We start from the raw sequence: 15,723 nt of genomic DNA on the forward strand, positions 1-15,723 counted from the left end.
ATGAACAGATCTTACAGATTTTTCCAAGGAGAACAATGTAATGCACCAAAGTACCACTAGATTATACCTGTTTTACAGAGAGAATGGGAGGCCAATATTTGTCCTACTGAAGCTGGCAGGAGTGTGGCAGGGCTGCCAATAACCCCAAGGTTTCCTGGACAAATCTTATGTTCCTTCCGCAAAGCCCTGCACTGCTCTGAGTCTATGTATTTTGTCACTCTGTGATTGCCATGTAACACTTTGTTGTCTGCTCTTAGCACTTCAAAAGGCCAGCTGCTCCCTCAGATTATCAGCTAACTGGTTATCTATAAATAGAGTATAGCTATGGCCCTGGGGAGATTCTGGGCTGGAATAGAAGTAAATGTATTTGACAGGTTTTCTGAGGCTCACTCTTGGGGGTTAACATAAATTTTCATACAGGATAAAAGTCAGCAAGACATCCTTATATCCTTACAAGCATCTTACGACACAGAAGATTGTTCTAGTTTATTTATATATGTTATCACTCATTAATATGACAATACACATCAAATCCTTATTTTCAACATGAAAAAATGTGGGCAATCTCCTTCACTGTGCAAAAGTTGGGACCTTTAGTGGCCACATATGCCATTTGTATTTGTTTGTGCATTGATTCAGATTTGTTCTCCACAGCCTTGTGCAATCCCCTCTTGAAGCACGAGTGACGTGCAGTGATAATTTTGTTTGAAGTTCCATATTTTCTAGGCTTGAGTTTCATGTCGTAGTTTGAGTAGAGACACAGTAGATGGCAGTGCACAACATAAATTACCTCTGCTGCACACTCCTGTTCCCAGCGGTAATTGTCCGGAGCCGGTGAGATTACACGGGAGGGCACCCCCTGCTCCCTGGCTCCCTGCGGAGGAGAGGAGGCTTCTGTGAAGCAGCATACTCTGAAGCATCACTTTTGCTCAGTGAATCAAGACTGCTGAATCAGTAAAGGAAACTGGCCCTGATTTAAGCAGCTTAATCACCGGTAGGAGACTCTGAAGGCCTCCTGCCTCCTGACAGACTGCGGCTTTCAGCAGAATCCATTCCCAGGGTATTTTTGTTTTCACCCATGTTTTTGTCTTCCACACCTTGATTCATGTTCTTAATAGCTTTGCTGCTTCAAAATCTAGGCGATTTGCATGTCAAATTCATTTTTTCCCATTTATCCTCATAGCTCTGTTTTTGGGTAAATGTTAGAATACTCATTCTTCATGCTTTGTGACATTTGAACTAGTGTCTGGTAGGGAAATAATGATGACATTAAATGAAAGTTCCCTTACCAGGTCGTGATGTGTTTCATCAATGTGATCTGGTGCAAGGGACCATCTGAAATAGGAGAAAAAGGAGGATGGAGGGGAAAGGGAGGAAGAAGGACTTCCCTGAATGCATAGGAAACTAACACAGGACAGCTTTGATAACAAGGACTGGTGAAACAAGGAAGAAAGCCTCCAAATTAGAGAGTTTTAAGTGGAAAGCATTGTTTTTAACTAAAACATTTAATTATGGAGCTACTAGGGACAGCCCAGTGGAGTGCCACTAAGATGATGAAGGGGCTGGATCATTTCTCCTATGAGAAGAGGCTGAGAGAGCTGGGACAGTTCAGCCTGGAGAAGAGAAGACTCGGGGGGACGTTACCAGTATATATAAATAACTAAAGGGAGGGTGCAAAGAGGATGGGGCCAGGCTCTTTACAGTGGTGCCCAGAGGCAATGGGCACAAACTGAAACACAGGAGGTTCCCTCTGAATGTCAGGAAACACTTTTTCACTGTGAGGGTGACCGAGCCCTGGTACATATTGTGGAGTTTCCATCCCTGGAGATCTTAAAAAGCCATCTGGACATGGTCCTGGGCAACTGGCTCTAGGTGGCCCTGTTTGAGTAGGGGGTTTGGACCAGACAACCTGCAGAGGTCCCTTCCAACCTCCATCATTCTGTGATTCTGTGAACCCAAAGGAATGCCAACTCCTGGACTTCTGGAGTGGGTAGCTGTACAGTTATGTTATGGTGCCTGCCAATGTCAGATTACTCCTTGAAAACTGTTTGGAGCATTATTAGATAAAAATCGATACCTGAAGTTACACTTGGAAAACTAGTGTTAGCCAATGTCCAATATGGTCTCAGTATTCAAATTCCAGAGGGTTTCCTGAAACCCCTAAGTTGCTACTCTAGTGTTACTTTTCAAAAGACCTCAGCAAAAATGTGGGGTGTTATTACATTTTTCAAATGGATCATGAAGTGACAGAAATGCTAGGGTAGTACAGGAGGTTGTCTCTTCTGTTTATTACCAATTTTGCACCTGGGCAAGTAGCAGTCAGGTAACATCATGCTTGCATTACCTGGAATTCAAATGAAGGAAAGATCTTGTTCTCTTTGTTTTGATTGGATTTTCTTTCTCTTCAGCCAAGAGACAGACTTTTCCTTCTCTTAATATGGTGAATATTCTAATTACCAAAAATGGAAAATTCTAAAATACGGAAAAAAATCTGATTACCAAAAGTGCTACTTAGAATAACAATCTGGGAAAAATAGCAATTGTTTCAAAAAACTAAGATGCTGACAGAATCTTTTAATGAAAATGAAAAAAATCTGCAAATCTGTTATTAATCCTCTTGAAAGGGTCACTTTTTTTTTTAAGCAAAGACATGATCGACATGTAGGAACTTGTGTATGGAACCATGTAGTAATAGCAATTATTTTTATCAGTGGTCTTATTCAGCATGGACTGTTTACCCTCTAGCCTGGATCATTTTGGACCAGAAAGTGTGGAAAAAGATTTTGATTCATTCTATTACAAGACAAGAAGATTGCTTTAGGATCTTTCCACTGAAGGACAAGAAGCTTTGTTTAGGACCCGCTTCTTAAAGTGTATGCTCTCTTTCAGGAATGACTAAATGGGAGGAAAATCTTGTTTTCGAACGGGTCTCTGCAGGGACCTCTGGTTGGGAAGTAGGTCAGGAATCCCTCCAGGAAGTGGTGCATGCAGGAAAAGCTTACCCTGTGCTACTCAAGGTGTTGTTGAGGCAATGTTCCTGGGGGACAGATGTCCATGTCGTGACCATCCACTTAGAAAGTGGCTCTGACTTTCACCTTGGAAAGGCCAAAAGGTTAATGAGCAAAAAGACTACATTTTTCTTTTTCCCTGGATGCCATTCCTCCAGGAGAGGCTTGAGTGGTCAGAAATGTCAAAAGCACTGTGGGGATGTTTGCACATCTGCAAAATGGTGAAGAAGCTCGTCAGTCAGAGTAGCTGATTTGGGAAACAAGAATACTGCAGCTAATGCCTGTTTCAAATTCTCTTTATAGAGTTAGCTTAGGATTTTATGATGTATAACATTAGCACTTCAGAGACCCTCATCTTTTTTTAGAAACTAAGAGCAAATTTTGACTGTAATCTTTCTACTGCTTGTCTCAGAAGAAGAGCAGCTTTTAAACAACACAGCTAACTTTCAGCAGTCCTCATATCACCAATAGTCACCACCCTTGTGAATTTTCCAGAACAGAAAATCACTAGTTCTCATACTTAAGAAACAAAACAATATCAGTGAGAAATCTCTGCAAAGTCACAGGAGTATCCCACATAGAGTTCTTAACTTTCAACGAGGTCTGACTTTGTCTGACACAGTTTAATGCCCTTGACACCACTTCTGCAAGCTTTGAAATGGGGTGTGATTCCTTTGCTGGTAAGATAGGTGGCTTCCTTAAGCTCATTTGTATATAGGGTAACCAGAAGAAAAGACCTGGACTGATAGTGCTACAGAACAGGATATCTTGTAGTGAGAGAAACTGAACTCCTGCAAACCTGAAACCTTGCGGTGCAGCTGAGGAACAGTAGGAAATCCAAAATTTTCTCCCACTTAGTTGAGCTGCTACTTTTCCTTTCCTGCCCTGCCTCTCTTCTCTTCCGATTCAGTCTGCTTTGAGTTTGCTGCTTTGTGACCTTCAGGCCAGATAAATTCTTTCAGAGTCCTGGTTTTCCACTGCAGCCCTCACAGAAAGCTATGATTTTCCTTCCAAACTGAGCCAAGGAACATGTGAAAATCCCCTGGTTTTCCTGGAACATGCTGCTATTGGTTGCTATTTGTCTACTAATGGTTTGCTCCTGGACTCTGGGCACTGGTTAATTATGACAAATAGTCACTCTGGAGACAAGCAAAATAAAAAGGAAAAAGTGAAGCTCCCATTTCTATTGATTTACTGTAAAGCCAGAAGAGTAGATCTGCTAGCCTGTATGTTACCTCTCCAAGAAAGTCTTGCCAGGGCCTACTGCCTAGCACACAAATAGGTTTAATAAAAGTAAGGGAGGGGGTAATTCTACACCAAAAGGGACCTAGATTGGCAGGTTTGACTCACTATTCTTTACAATTCCTTCTTACACTGACCTATTTTCAAGCACTGTGCCTTTTTTATTTCATGCTTTTATCCTGCTTTTGCCTTTGGTTTTGTTCAGAATTTTGAGGGTCCACTCAGAGGAGGAGAGGGGTTTCAGCTATTCACCCTATTCACCAGCTATTCACTATAGATCAGTTTGACTTTTTTTTTTCTTTAGACTAAGTAATTGCAATTTAAATCACTGTTTTAGTTGTGCGTCTCTGGAGTTTTTCAATCTTGACTATATCTTCCTTGAGCAAGGGCATCCAAAACTGAACAGATGTGTCTCCCACAATCACCTTCGTTCATAACAGGCATTCAGAGAGTATTGCTGAAATATTCATAAGCCTTAAGAGATAACATTGCATGAATACTAATGAATAGTAAGTTGTATGGTGCTTTAAACAATGACTCAATAAGGCAAGTCCAAGCTAAAACATCACACAATTAAACATTTCCTTAGCTGCATAGTCTTAGGTGAAGATTTCATGTGTATTGTTTCCTCTAATATTCACAATAAACAGGGAAAAGGGCACTGCAGAAAAGTGCATTGCAGTTTACAAAGATGCTTTGCCAATGTATTTAATATATCTTGAATCAAGAAGTTCATGAGAGATTGTTTAATAGCCTCATCACTATGATTATTCCTAAATGGACATCTGTGGAATACATTTAAGGCTAATTAGAACTTTTTCTATTTCTTTGTTTATTTTAACTGAAGATGATTCCAACAACTTATGCTGCGTGCATACAATCACTACCAGTTAGAGCTAGAAACCGTGGTTTTGTCATGGAAATTTCTAATATTAACTGCCATTTTTCAGTTTTGACATTTTTATCAAAAACACAACTTTTTTTGATGACATTTCCCCCCTCACTAATTTGATGTCAAACACATGATGAATATTTTGACCATCTCAGCTGGTGAGCTGTTGAACATGAAAACAGACAGCAAATACTTTCACAATTTAGAAACAGTAGATTTGTGCTGGGCTCAGGTTTTACTATTGTTGAAGCTGGCCAGTGGGAGGTAGTTAAAATTGCTTCAGATTTGCAGTCCATCCTCACTTAACACCTCCAGAGGTGGAGCACAGCAGGATGAGCCTGGAGGTGAGGAACCTGACAGCCCAGCCCACTAGCCACCGACACTTGCTCTTTGGGGTCTCTATAGACTTGTGCCTTTGCCCTGCTGGCAGGACATGCTGGCACCACCGTAACACTGAGTAGTGCCACCAGCGAGGTTGTCACTGTCTTCTGCTTTCAAGTCTTTCTGGTGCCCTTTGGCTTTCAGCTGAGAATGGCTGCGTTATGCAAATGCAGCATTTTCAGCCCCATGTGTTCTGCGTTCCCCTGCTCTAACGAAAGAGCTGCTTTAGCCCAGTGCACTGAGATGAGAATATCCCCTCAAATACTCTACAACTTGTCCCATTTTACATAGTTTTTAAATTACAAATTACATTATTCCACCTCCCTGCTGCCAGTGTTTAAAGACTTGTTACCATGGAATTTCAAATGAAATAGAAATAATGATGCTGAGAGACATTAGTTGACACCCTCTGCGACTGATGAGTTCCAGCACTTATCAAGACAACCCCTCTCACAACGTGATCAAATGCTGGAAATGCTGACATTTCACAAGCATGTGTCACCAGGACATGAGAAGTCTTAAATGTTTTTTAGGGAGGGCTCAGGTAGTCAAAATATCATAAATGATAAAATCTGTGATTTATAGCACAATGGCTAATTCAGAACAATGACTTGTCATGTTTTTATCAGGGAAATCATGTAAGATCATGTAAGGGAAGACGTAATGCAAAAAGCAAATGGAAGGTAATTATAAAAGGAAAGGTTAGCTGTCATACTTGTAATAGTGCCTGGTATCAATCTGTTTAATTGCTACGTGAGATTGTTAGCAGGGGAGCACATAGACCTGACAACAAAAATGGTGGGGCCCCCACTGGCTATTTTAGCCCCTGGAGGTTCCCTGGGCTTTACTGTCATGCAGGGATGGGTCTTGCAGGGCTTGTTCCTTCTGGAGTTCCCCGAGGTAAAAAGGGAGCCAGCAGAGCTGGGTGCAGCCAGCGTGAGGGAAAGGCTGATCAGCAGCAAAGCCCCTCCCTTACTGCAGCAATCGTAGTGGGCTGCAGCTCAGTGAGTAGGAAAAAACCATCAGTGTTGGGGTGGAAAAGCACCCCATGCTCTCACAGAGTGGTCCCTGAGCTGCCCAGTATGTCGTTTATAGATTTGCTGTGGTCTGCTGCAGTGTAACCACACGGTCAATTGATGGGAAAAAGATGTGTTTTGATGTGTACGTTTGTATTCACGATTCATTTATGTATCAAGGTGCTTCTCCCTATCTTCACCAAAGAAAGTCAGCATGACAATAACAGGAATAGCTCTGGGGGAAGCGGAAGCCAGGGCAAAGCTTGGTAGATAACTTGAGCTAGCCATGTGAGTCCACTGGACAACATGGTGAGAGGAGAGACACAGCCTTTAGGTGTTGCCAAAAACATGAAGCTGAAGTAATGCTTTTGCTGTCACTTCACAACGTGTGTTTGCATACCGTGTTTCCTCAAAGGGGTTGTGAAGATCTAGGGCAACAGCTCTAACAGATGAGCAGAGCTATGAGGCACAGGATTTGTTCCATGGTCCCTCCAGTCTCACTTTCATTTAGACTCCAACTCTTTTTCCTCGTCCTATGTCTCCATCACTGAGTGTGATAAAGGGAGGTGGGAGGGGGAAGGCCAATTTTCTTTTATAAGTATATTTTCGCTCCAAAACAAATAAGAAAGTAAACCTTTTGTCCAATAGAAAGAAGCTGGACTCCAATACTTCCTCTTGGTACACAGCACAGAGAAAAACAGGACTCTCTTACAGTATAGCCTGAAGATCAACATGGACTTTTATTGGAAGACAATATTTTTTTAAAAGCAAGGTTGTGTTCTGCAGGCGATAGAGAAAGTAAAACAAGCTCTTTTCTTCTTCTGGTCTTTGGTGCTCTGCTCTCCTTATCCAGTCCTTATGCTTCTCAGGCAAAGATGCCACTGCCTCAGGCAGGTGCCAATGTGTTGCCACCAATCTGGGGATCACCACTATCACTCCTTGAGGGACTCATTGCCTTCTTCTCAATTAAAACACAGTTTCAGAAACTAGAAGGTAAACTTATTCAATAAGAAGACAGTAATGAGCTTTCTCAGTTATGAACATGCTGACATAGAACTGATACCGCGTCCACCTGACAATTACTCTGTTTAATGCATTCACACAGAAGATGAATGAGTGGGTCCAATAGTTGAGCATTTTGTAACAACAGTGGTTGAAGATGGTGCTGCAAATGAATGTTCAAGGAACTGAAAGCTAATGCTTCACAGAATAAGCTTCCTATGGGCTAAGTTTCCACACAACCAGCCTTAGTGGCAACTTGAAGAGAGGTAATTGTGATGAGGGAATTGCCTGAACACAAGCTGTACAAATATAATCGATTTGTTTTTTGTCTTTTGTGGTAATGTCTTAGAATTTAAACAAAATAACAAGTGTTTCTGTCAGTATGTGTGTTTTCTGAAGCATTGACTTATCTCATCACTTACATATTTATAATTCACTGAAGTATTAAAAAGGAAGAATTATTCTGCATTAATCAAAAGAATAGTAGTTACTTTCAAATATTTGTTTACTTCCATATATCCAGCCAAAGGAAATGATCACGTGACTGTTATTATCTTTACATCTATACCAAGGTTTGACTAAATACTTGTAAAATTGTATTTGTTACTGTGCAAACCATTTTGCATAATAGCTGAGAATCTTATTTACCAGGACAGTGTTCAAGAGCTTCACAGAAATAGGTTTGGAGTTGTACATTTTGCAAATCAGACTTTGTAATATACAGTAAACCATAATAGAAGCATTAATAAGGTTTGAACTTTGTTCTTATTATGTATTTCCAAGATTTTTATGTCTCTCAATTTATGATAACTTCCACATTTCATTGCCTTTTCCTCAATATTTCATGGCTTCGCTTCTACATTTTAATAGAGGTGTCTTCTAGTAGGGAAATTTATGGAATGAGCTTGATTTCTTTTTTCTGCAGCTCTGAAGTGCCTAGGTGTGTTTTTCATTTCTGTCACCTCTCCTGATGAAATGTATCATCTGCTTGAACCATATGTAGCTCTCTGGGATACCTCAGGAGGTGGAGAGGAAAAGAAACACCAGTTAAAAAAATCTACACCTTTAAAATGTTATTTTACCTTTAAAAATCTCCAGTCTTTTTCTCCTCAGGATGAACATTAGCCCTGAGAACCATGTATTCATTTATAAATGTAGGGCCAGGCAGGACCTGACTTTTTGCAGTGTGTAGTTCATAGATTCCCACTCAAAATGTTACTCAGGAACAGGTTGTGAAATGAGAACAAGAGTTGCCCCTTCAGGAAGACACATGTTCCCGAGTTAAGGAGTTGAAGGTCTGGAAAATTTATCACATTCTCTTCAAGGTAGTTAAAACAGTTGGTTGGCTTTACTGTTAGTGTTCCCAGAGTGCAAGCTACTGCCTTACTGACTTTCATTTTGAGGACAGGAATGGTGGCTTCTTTATCCAGCACATCTGAGAGATTAATAGTCTTCTTTTGGTGCTCCAGAGGTGGCCCAGGAGATTACATCTAGACTGTGGGGCAACAGCATGCTTCAGCTCACCCTGCTGTCCTGGTGCTCTGAACTGTGGGTATGGCTCGGATATGCCATAGCTCCTTTCTGATCCAGGTGTCCAAGTTCCTGCTACGGAAGCAATTTAGTGGGGATAGCGCAAGAGGGAAGAGGACTGATCTCTGCCTGGGTCTTTCCCATGCATATGGTCAGCATGTGGCTAGGGTGTGCACCTCAGTCTGGATCCACTCTCCAGTCTGCTGGTTTTGATACAGCATCAGAGAGAACATCCTTCTAGATCATGGGCTGGACTGCAGCCAGCTTCATGGGATATATACTGGTTAACACCTAGTGTAGAACTGTTTGCGTATGGAACCCTATTTATTGGTCTGTATTTGAATATTGGTCTATCTACACATATATATTTTGAAGTCTGCAGGCAGGATGGGAGCTGGTTAACAACTCCTGAGATGTCAGTAGAATAGGAGGGGCTCCACAGTGGATCCTCTGCCCCAGCAGCCTGGTTTTGGCAGAGCAAGAAGCTTTGGTTAGATGAGAGAACTGCGGGGTGGCCACACATGGTGATTTAACAGGGCTGACATGAGTAGAAGTGACAGAATGGTATTATTTTTGCCAGTGGTGTAGTGATCATTTCAAAATGGTAAAATACCAGGATATTGCCTTATCTCCTTTCAATCGCACTCATTTGGAGAGCAGCAAATAAACCCACCAGACGTCAAGTAAGAGAAACAGATAAATGCTTCACTACTTTATGTAGAATTAAGTTAACACTGTTAACCTGTACATGACCTGGCTACCCCACTGGCCCTATTAGGCAGGAGCTGGCAGCTGAGAGAGAGTGAGGAGCAGCCCCATCAAATGCTGCTGGCGGCTTCAGCAGTCCAAAACATGTCTCTCCACCCTGCGCGGGTTGTCAGGATGCTTTATAGGTACCTCGAGAGTGTTGCTCATCCAGCCTAAAGCAGCTGCTTGACATCATAGTTCTGATTTTCTCCCTTGTGTCCTTATCTCTTGCTTTTGATGACAGAGAGAGCCCAAACTGTGCATTTGGGCCATTTACCTACCGAGAGCACTGAAGTTACGGAAAAATAATCTAACCCACGTGACGCTGCAGCTGAGTGCTGTGGTGGTTTCAGAGCAGAGCTGGGCAGGGGCTCCAGCTCCGGCTCTGCCCTGGCACGTGGAGGGGACCCTATGGCCAGCTGCAGCTGCCCCGGGGCACAGACTCACACAGCCCACTCTGCACCACTTCCTCTAGTGTGTTTTTGGGTTTGGTGTTATTCCTGCAGTATTTGCCATTGGATGACAAAGTGGAATAAGACACAAGGGCAGGTTTAAAGCTTTTACTAAACTACCTCCAACTGCTGACTAGAAATGCTGTGTGTGCTGTAATGCGTAGTACTCTATACCATTGCCTTAACAGCCTGTGTTTTAAAAAGACTTCTCTACAAATATGTGAAAAAAACCCCACTTTTTTTCTCATGATAGCACTAGAGGAACAACAGAATAACTTAGTGCCAATAGGCTCTATGAAAACAGTGAATAGAGCTAATGATGCTTGCAACTAATACATGTGCTTTCCCAGGCAATAGATGCATCTCAGGTAAAACCAGAAATGTTTTGAAGTGATCATCAACATGTCCATTTTAGGGAATAATGAAAGGAATATTTCCTTTTTCATCATTTGTCCTCTTATATGGGCATAAATGTTTATTTATTAAACTGAATAACTCTGAACTTTATTACTTTCTTCTCTAGCTGAAAAGAACAGTTTTGTAGAGATAATGTGAACTATATATTTATTGCCTCTTAAATCCATAATCAAATTGAATACATCAGAAGGAATTAGATTGTTCACTCGGTTAGCCTCATTGCAGCCTTGAAATGTGCTCCAGTTGCTGGGGACACTAACTTGATATTTAGTTTAAAATTAACATTTTTATACTTTAAGCTTGTTGAATATCTTCTTAGTGAATAAATTAAAATGAGATATTTTCCTTTCCATTAAACCAGCAGTGAAATTATTTCTTTCAGATATGATACAAATGTTTCTGATGATATTTTATAAAGTCTTACTTTTAACTTTTATTAAAACTTTAATAAATTTTTATTTACAGGCAGTGCAACATTGCCTTTTGAATTCGTGTCACAGTGTGAACTACACAGGGTCACTTATAAGGAAGCTCTCTCTGTTGGCAGGATGCAGAAGGAAAATAACTAGCAGTTAGTAAGTAGTAATATCTATGTATAGTCCCAAGTCAAAGCACCTTACCTATAAATTAGGGTTTCAGAGAAAAATTGTAAAAACCCCACAAATTCTCCATTTCACTTTTGAAATCTGAGTATGGATTCCTATGCCACTTAAATGCTTTCAAATTTTAATATTATATAAAAACCAAAATGTTTTTCAGTATTAGGGATCTAAGTAAACAGAATATACTTTTATTATTATTTTTAAAGAAGCAGAATATATAGAACTCTTCACGCTCCCAGAGAGGTTCTCTCTTGTTCATACTATTTCAGCCTTAAAAGAACTCGTTAAATGTTTACAAGTGTTTATAATGTTGACCAAATTCATTTGTTGATTTCCATGTCAAAAGGAATAATGTTTTGCAAAGATGTCAAACAACTTTTAGGTAGCCCTATGATTGTAATGGTCCAGATCACATAATGTGTTTACTCAAAGCATTTCTAAAATTTTGGGGAATAAAATATTTGATTTTTTTTTTTCTTTTTGAAAGATGTCTGGAATTTGGTTTAGCTGAATATAGTGTCAACAGTATCTCCCTTCCCATACTAAACATTTTTATGAGCATTAATTAGAGAATTTTATGCATATATTGATAGGAAAAATACAAACAAATCATAAAGAAGCTAACAATGACATGAATGATTAGTAATGTTCAAGTTCAGTAGAAATTTTGTGCAAAGACATGGGTGGATAGCTAATTTAGCTGCTGTACTTGCCCTTGCTTTCTGGCAAACTTTTAAAATAGTGTCTTTCCTTTCAAAACTTGTCACTAGAAAGTTTATCTGATTAGTTGCTGGTAGCAAAAGAATGTTTATGTCTCTATTTTCTTTGTTGAAGATAAAACCCTTTCACTCTGCCAGGACCTCTCCCTGTGTTGCATGTGAGATGTAACTCTTTCTTTATTATTGTGGTGATCTTATTTCTGAAGGAATGGATGTTGACAAAGCATGGCCTGAGAGTAGTCTTTTTGATTAGGCTGTAAATACAATATGCATGGAAAAGAAGAAATGTCACCAACAGAGTCAGCTGCAGCCTAAAGTCAAATTGCTATGTTGATGCTGTAGAAATTTGTACCTCTAGGCCACTGGACCCTGGTTATCAGCAGGCCACCACAAACCTCTGAGAAGGACTTAGAAACAGAAGAAGTTTGGGCTAAATTAGGAGTTGATTGTCGTGGTGGGTTGATGCTGGCTGGACACTAGGTGCGCACCAAGCCGCTCTATCACTCCCCCTCCTCAGCTGGACAGGGGAGAGAAAATATAACAAAAGGTTCATGGGTCAAGATAAGGACAGGGAGAGATCACTCACCAGTTACTGTCACGGGGAAAACAGACTGGACTCAGGGAAATTAATTTAATTTATTGCCCATCAAATCAGAGTAGGGTAATGAGAAATAAAACCAAATCTTAAAACACCTTCCCCCCATCCCTCCCTTCTTCCCGGGTTCAACTTCACTCCCAATTTCTCTACCTCCTCCCCTTGAGTAGGGCAGGGGGACAGGGAATGGAGGTTGCGGTCAGTTCATCACACATTGTCTCTGCCACTCCTTCCTCCTCAGGGGGAGGGCTCCTCACACTCTTCCCCTGCTCCAGTGTGGAGTCCCTCCCACGGGAGACACTCCTCCATGAACTTCTCCAGTGTGGGTCCTTCCCATGGGCTGCCATTCTTCACGAACTGCTCCAGCGTGGGTCCTTTCCACGAGGTGCCATCCTTCAGGAACAGACTGATCCAACGTGGGTCCCCCGTGGGGTCACAAGTCCTGCCAGCAAACCTGCTCCAGTGTGGGCTCCTCGCTACATGGAGTCACAGCCTCCTTCTGGCTTATCCACCTGCTCCGGCGTGGAGTCCTCCACAGGCTTCAGGGGAATCTCTGCTCCGGTGCCTGGAGCACCTCCTCCCCCTCCTTCTTCACTGACCTTGGTGTCTGCAGAGTTGTTTCTCTCACATATTCTCACTCCTCTCTTCCAGCTGCTGTTGAGCAGCAGTTTTTCCCCCTTCTTAAATACGTTATCACAGAGGCACTACCACTATTGCTAACTGGCTCGGCTTTGGCCAGCAGTGGGTCCGTCTTGGAGCCGGCTGGCATTGGCTCTGTCGGACATAAGGGAATCTTCTAGCAGCTTCTCATAGAAACCACCCCTGTAGCCTGCCCCACTACCAAACCCAATACAATTGTTATCAAAGAGAAAATCCTGTTCTCCTAACTGGCAAATAGTGAAGCTCCCGGGTCCATAGCAAAGCCTGGGGCCCCCAGCATTGCCAAGAGATGTGAGATGTTTTCCCTGGCATGCAGCGGTCATTTATACATGCTCCCACTGTGGCTCCTGTTTTCACTTTCAGAGCAATAATTAAGGATAGATGATGGCAAATCTCTAGAAAACAAGGAAGGTCTGACAGGCTACAGAGTTTTATTCAATGTTACCATGTAAAAAGAAAAAATGAACCAAACAAATTACAGGCTTTTGTTCATATTGCATTTGCCCTAATTTTTGCTCTTTGACCCAAGCACTGCTCAGGTCAATTACAGAGTATTATGGCACCAGCTAAAAGCTGGGATTGTTTTTCTCAGTAGAATACTGCAAAGAAAGATATGTTGTTAAAGGTAGCCATGCTCATTCAGTCAGATACTGTGGAGGCACTGCTCAAAATAATTGTGATTCCTCTCTGACCCATTTCAGCTGTCTGGGTTGTCTTTCATCATTTAAAGATGTCAAGTGTATGTTGAGTTATATGCCTTTATCAGTGTCCAAGCAACAAGCAGAGTGAACTTTTTATGTGTACATTAAATACACAACATTAAAAGCAGTTTTAAATAACAGAAACTTGATTTTTTTTTGGCAGGGAAAGGATGAAATAAAATATAAATCACTCTTCAAGGTAATTTCAGTGTACAGTGAAAATACCCATTTTAACAATATTTTCATATTCCGATTGACATTCCACTGTGTGTGCGTGGGAGGGTCAGCAGAATTTACACATTTTAATCTCACCCGAGAAAAAAATGTCACACACTATCATTTTGTAACCTGCAGCTGAAGGTATCAAATGACTCATTTTGCTTGTGTGTTATAAACTACAGCTCCTCAGAGACAAGGACTGCAGTCAGGCTGGGATCTCGAATTGGTGTGCCTTCACCAGGCTGCAGTGTCTCACCAACCCAAGCCTTGGACCTGTGCCTCTTCTGCTCAGCCTCCATCCTAAAAAACCTTTACAGAGGTTTTGTTTGCTATTCTCTGATAAAACACGAGCCTTCAGGGGAGGACTGAAGGTATCTGTCATGCGTAAAGACAGGGCGTTCAGCCAGCGGCAGGAGTGGCAGGACAGGAGTTACCACGGCTCTTTTCCTGCTCTGCTCCACCTCCATTTACTGGAAGGGCCCCTTCTCTCGTTTTGGACCAGCTTTGGGCTGCTCAGTGTCTGCATGGACACAGCCCTAAGAGAAAAGAAAGGGCTTCCTGTACACCCACCTATTCACCTGGGTTATGAAGAAATTATGAAGAAATGCCTTCCTCTTACTCCTTGAAATTTGGGCTATGGGTACCCAGAATGAGGAGCGTGATGCTACTCTTTTTTGACCTAAATGAAAGAGATGCTGCTTGCTTAAAGAGCAGATCCCAACAGCCCTCTGCAGCAGCCTGTGCGTTGGTTCAGGGGGCATGATTTCATCAGCGCTCCTGGGGAGTGCTTCCGTTTCACACCTAGAATAATCTCTCTGTATTAACTAACTTCTCGGTATGATTGTCTTTAATTTTTGGAAAACACGTGGAAATGTTTTCATTTTGGCCTGGAATCACTACTTTTTAAATCCTGTATTTCCTTGAATGTGATTAAATGCTTGCCTAGTTGTGCTGTCATAACTGCTAAGCTACTGTCATAACTTACTGTCATGCTGTCATAACTATTACGATAGTGCCATCTGTATTTAACAGCTGTCAGCAATGTGCCTTAGTAATTCTTATGTAGCAAACTGCTATTATTTTGACCAGATGTTTATTTTCTTCAAATACATTGACCAAGTCCAATACCTTGTAAAAAGATTTGAGGACACTGTGAGATCAGTAAAACTGATGACAACATCCTATTTCTCAAGCATGTCTTACAAAATCCTCCTTTCATTTACATTATGATGCTCTGCTATAGCCAGTGCTATCCTACACTTGCAGAATGAAACAGGCACTTCAGCTTCTTCATTAAAAACAACCTAGTCTCTGCATCTTTTCTTTCTCCCTGACTTTTCCCCACAACAACCCACCAGACGCCCCAGTCTGGTGGGACATTTTCTGCAATGGCAGGAGTGGTGAAACAAACCTGGACGAGTCAGTGGTTTTATTCTCTTCAGCATCCAAACTTCAGAAATTTCTACAGGGTCCAGTTTACGGAGGTAGTTAGGTGCCTAGAAATGCAAAAAGGTCTGTGCAGGATTTGCTAAATCCTAAA

The sequence above is a fragment of the Ciconia boyciana genome, chromosome 3 (assembly GCF_034638445.1).
Source record: "Ciconia boyciana chromosome 3, ASM3463844v1, whole genome shotgun sequence".
In the NCBI taxonomy this organism is placed as follows: Eukaryota; Metazoa; Chordata; class Aves; order Ciconiiformes; family Ciconiidae; genus Ciconia; species Ciconia boyciana.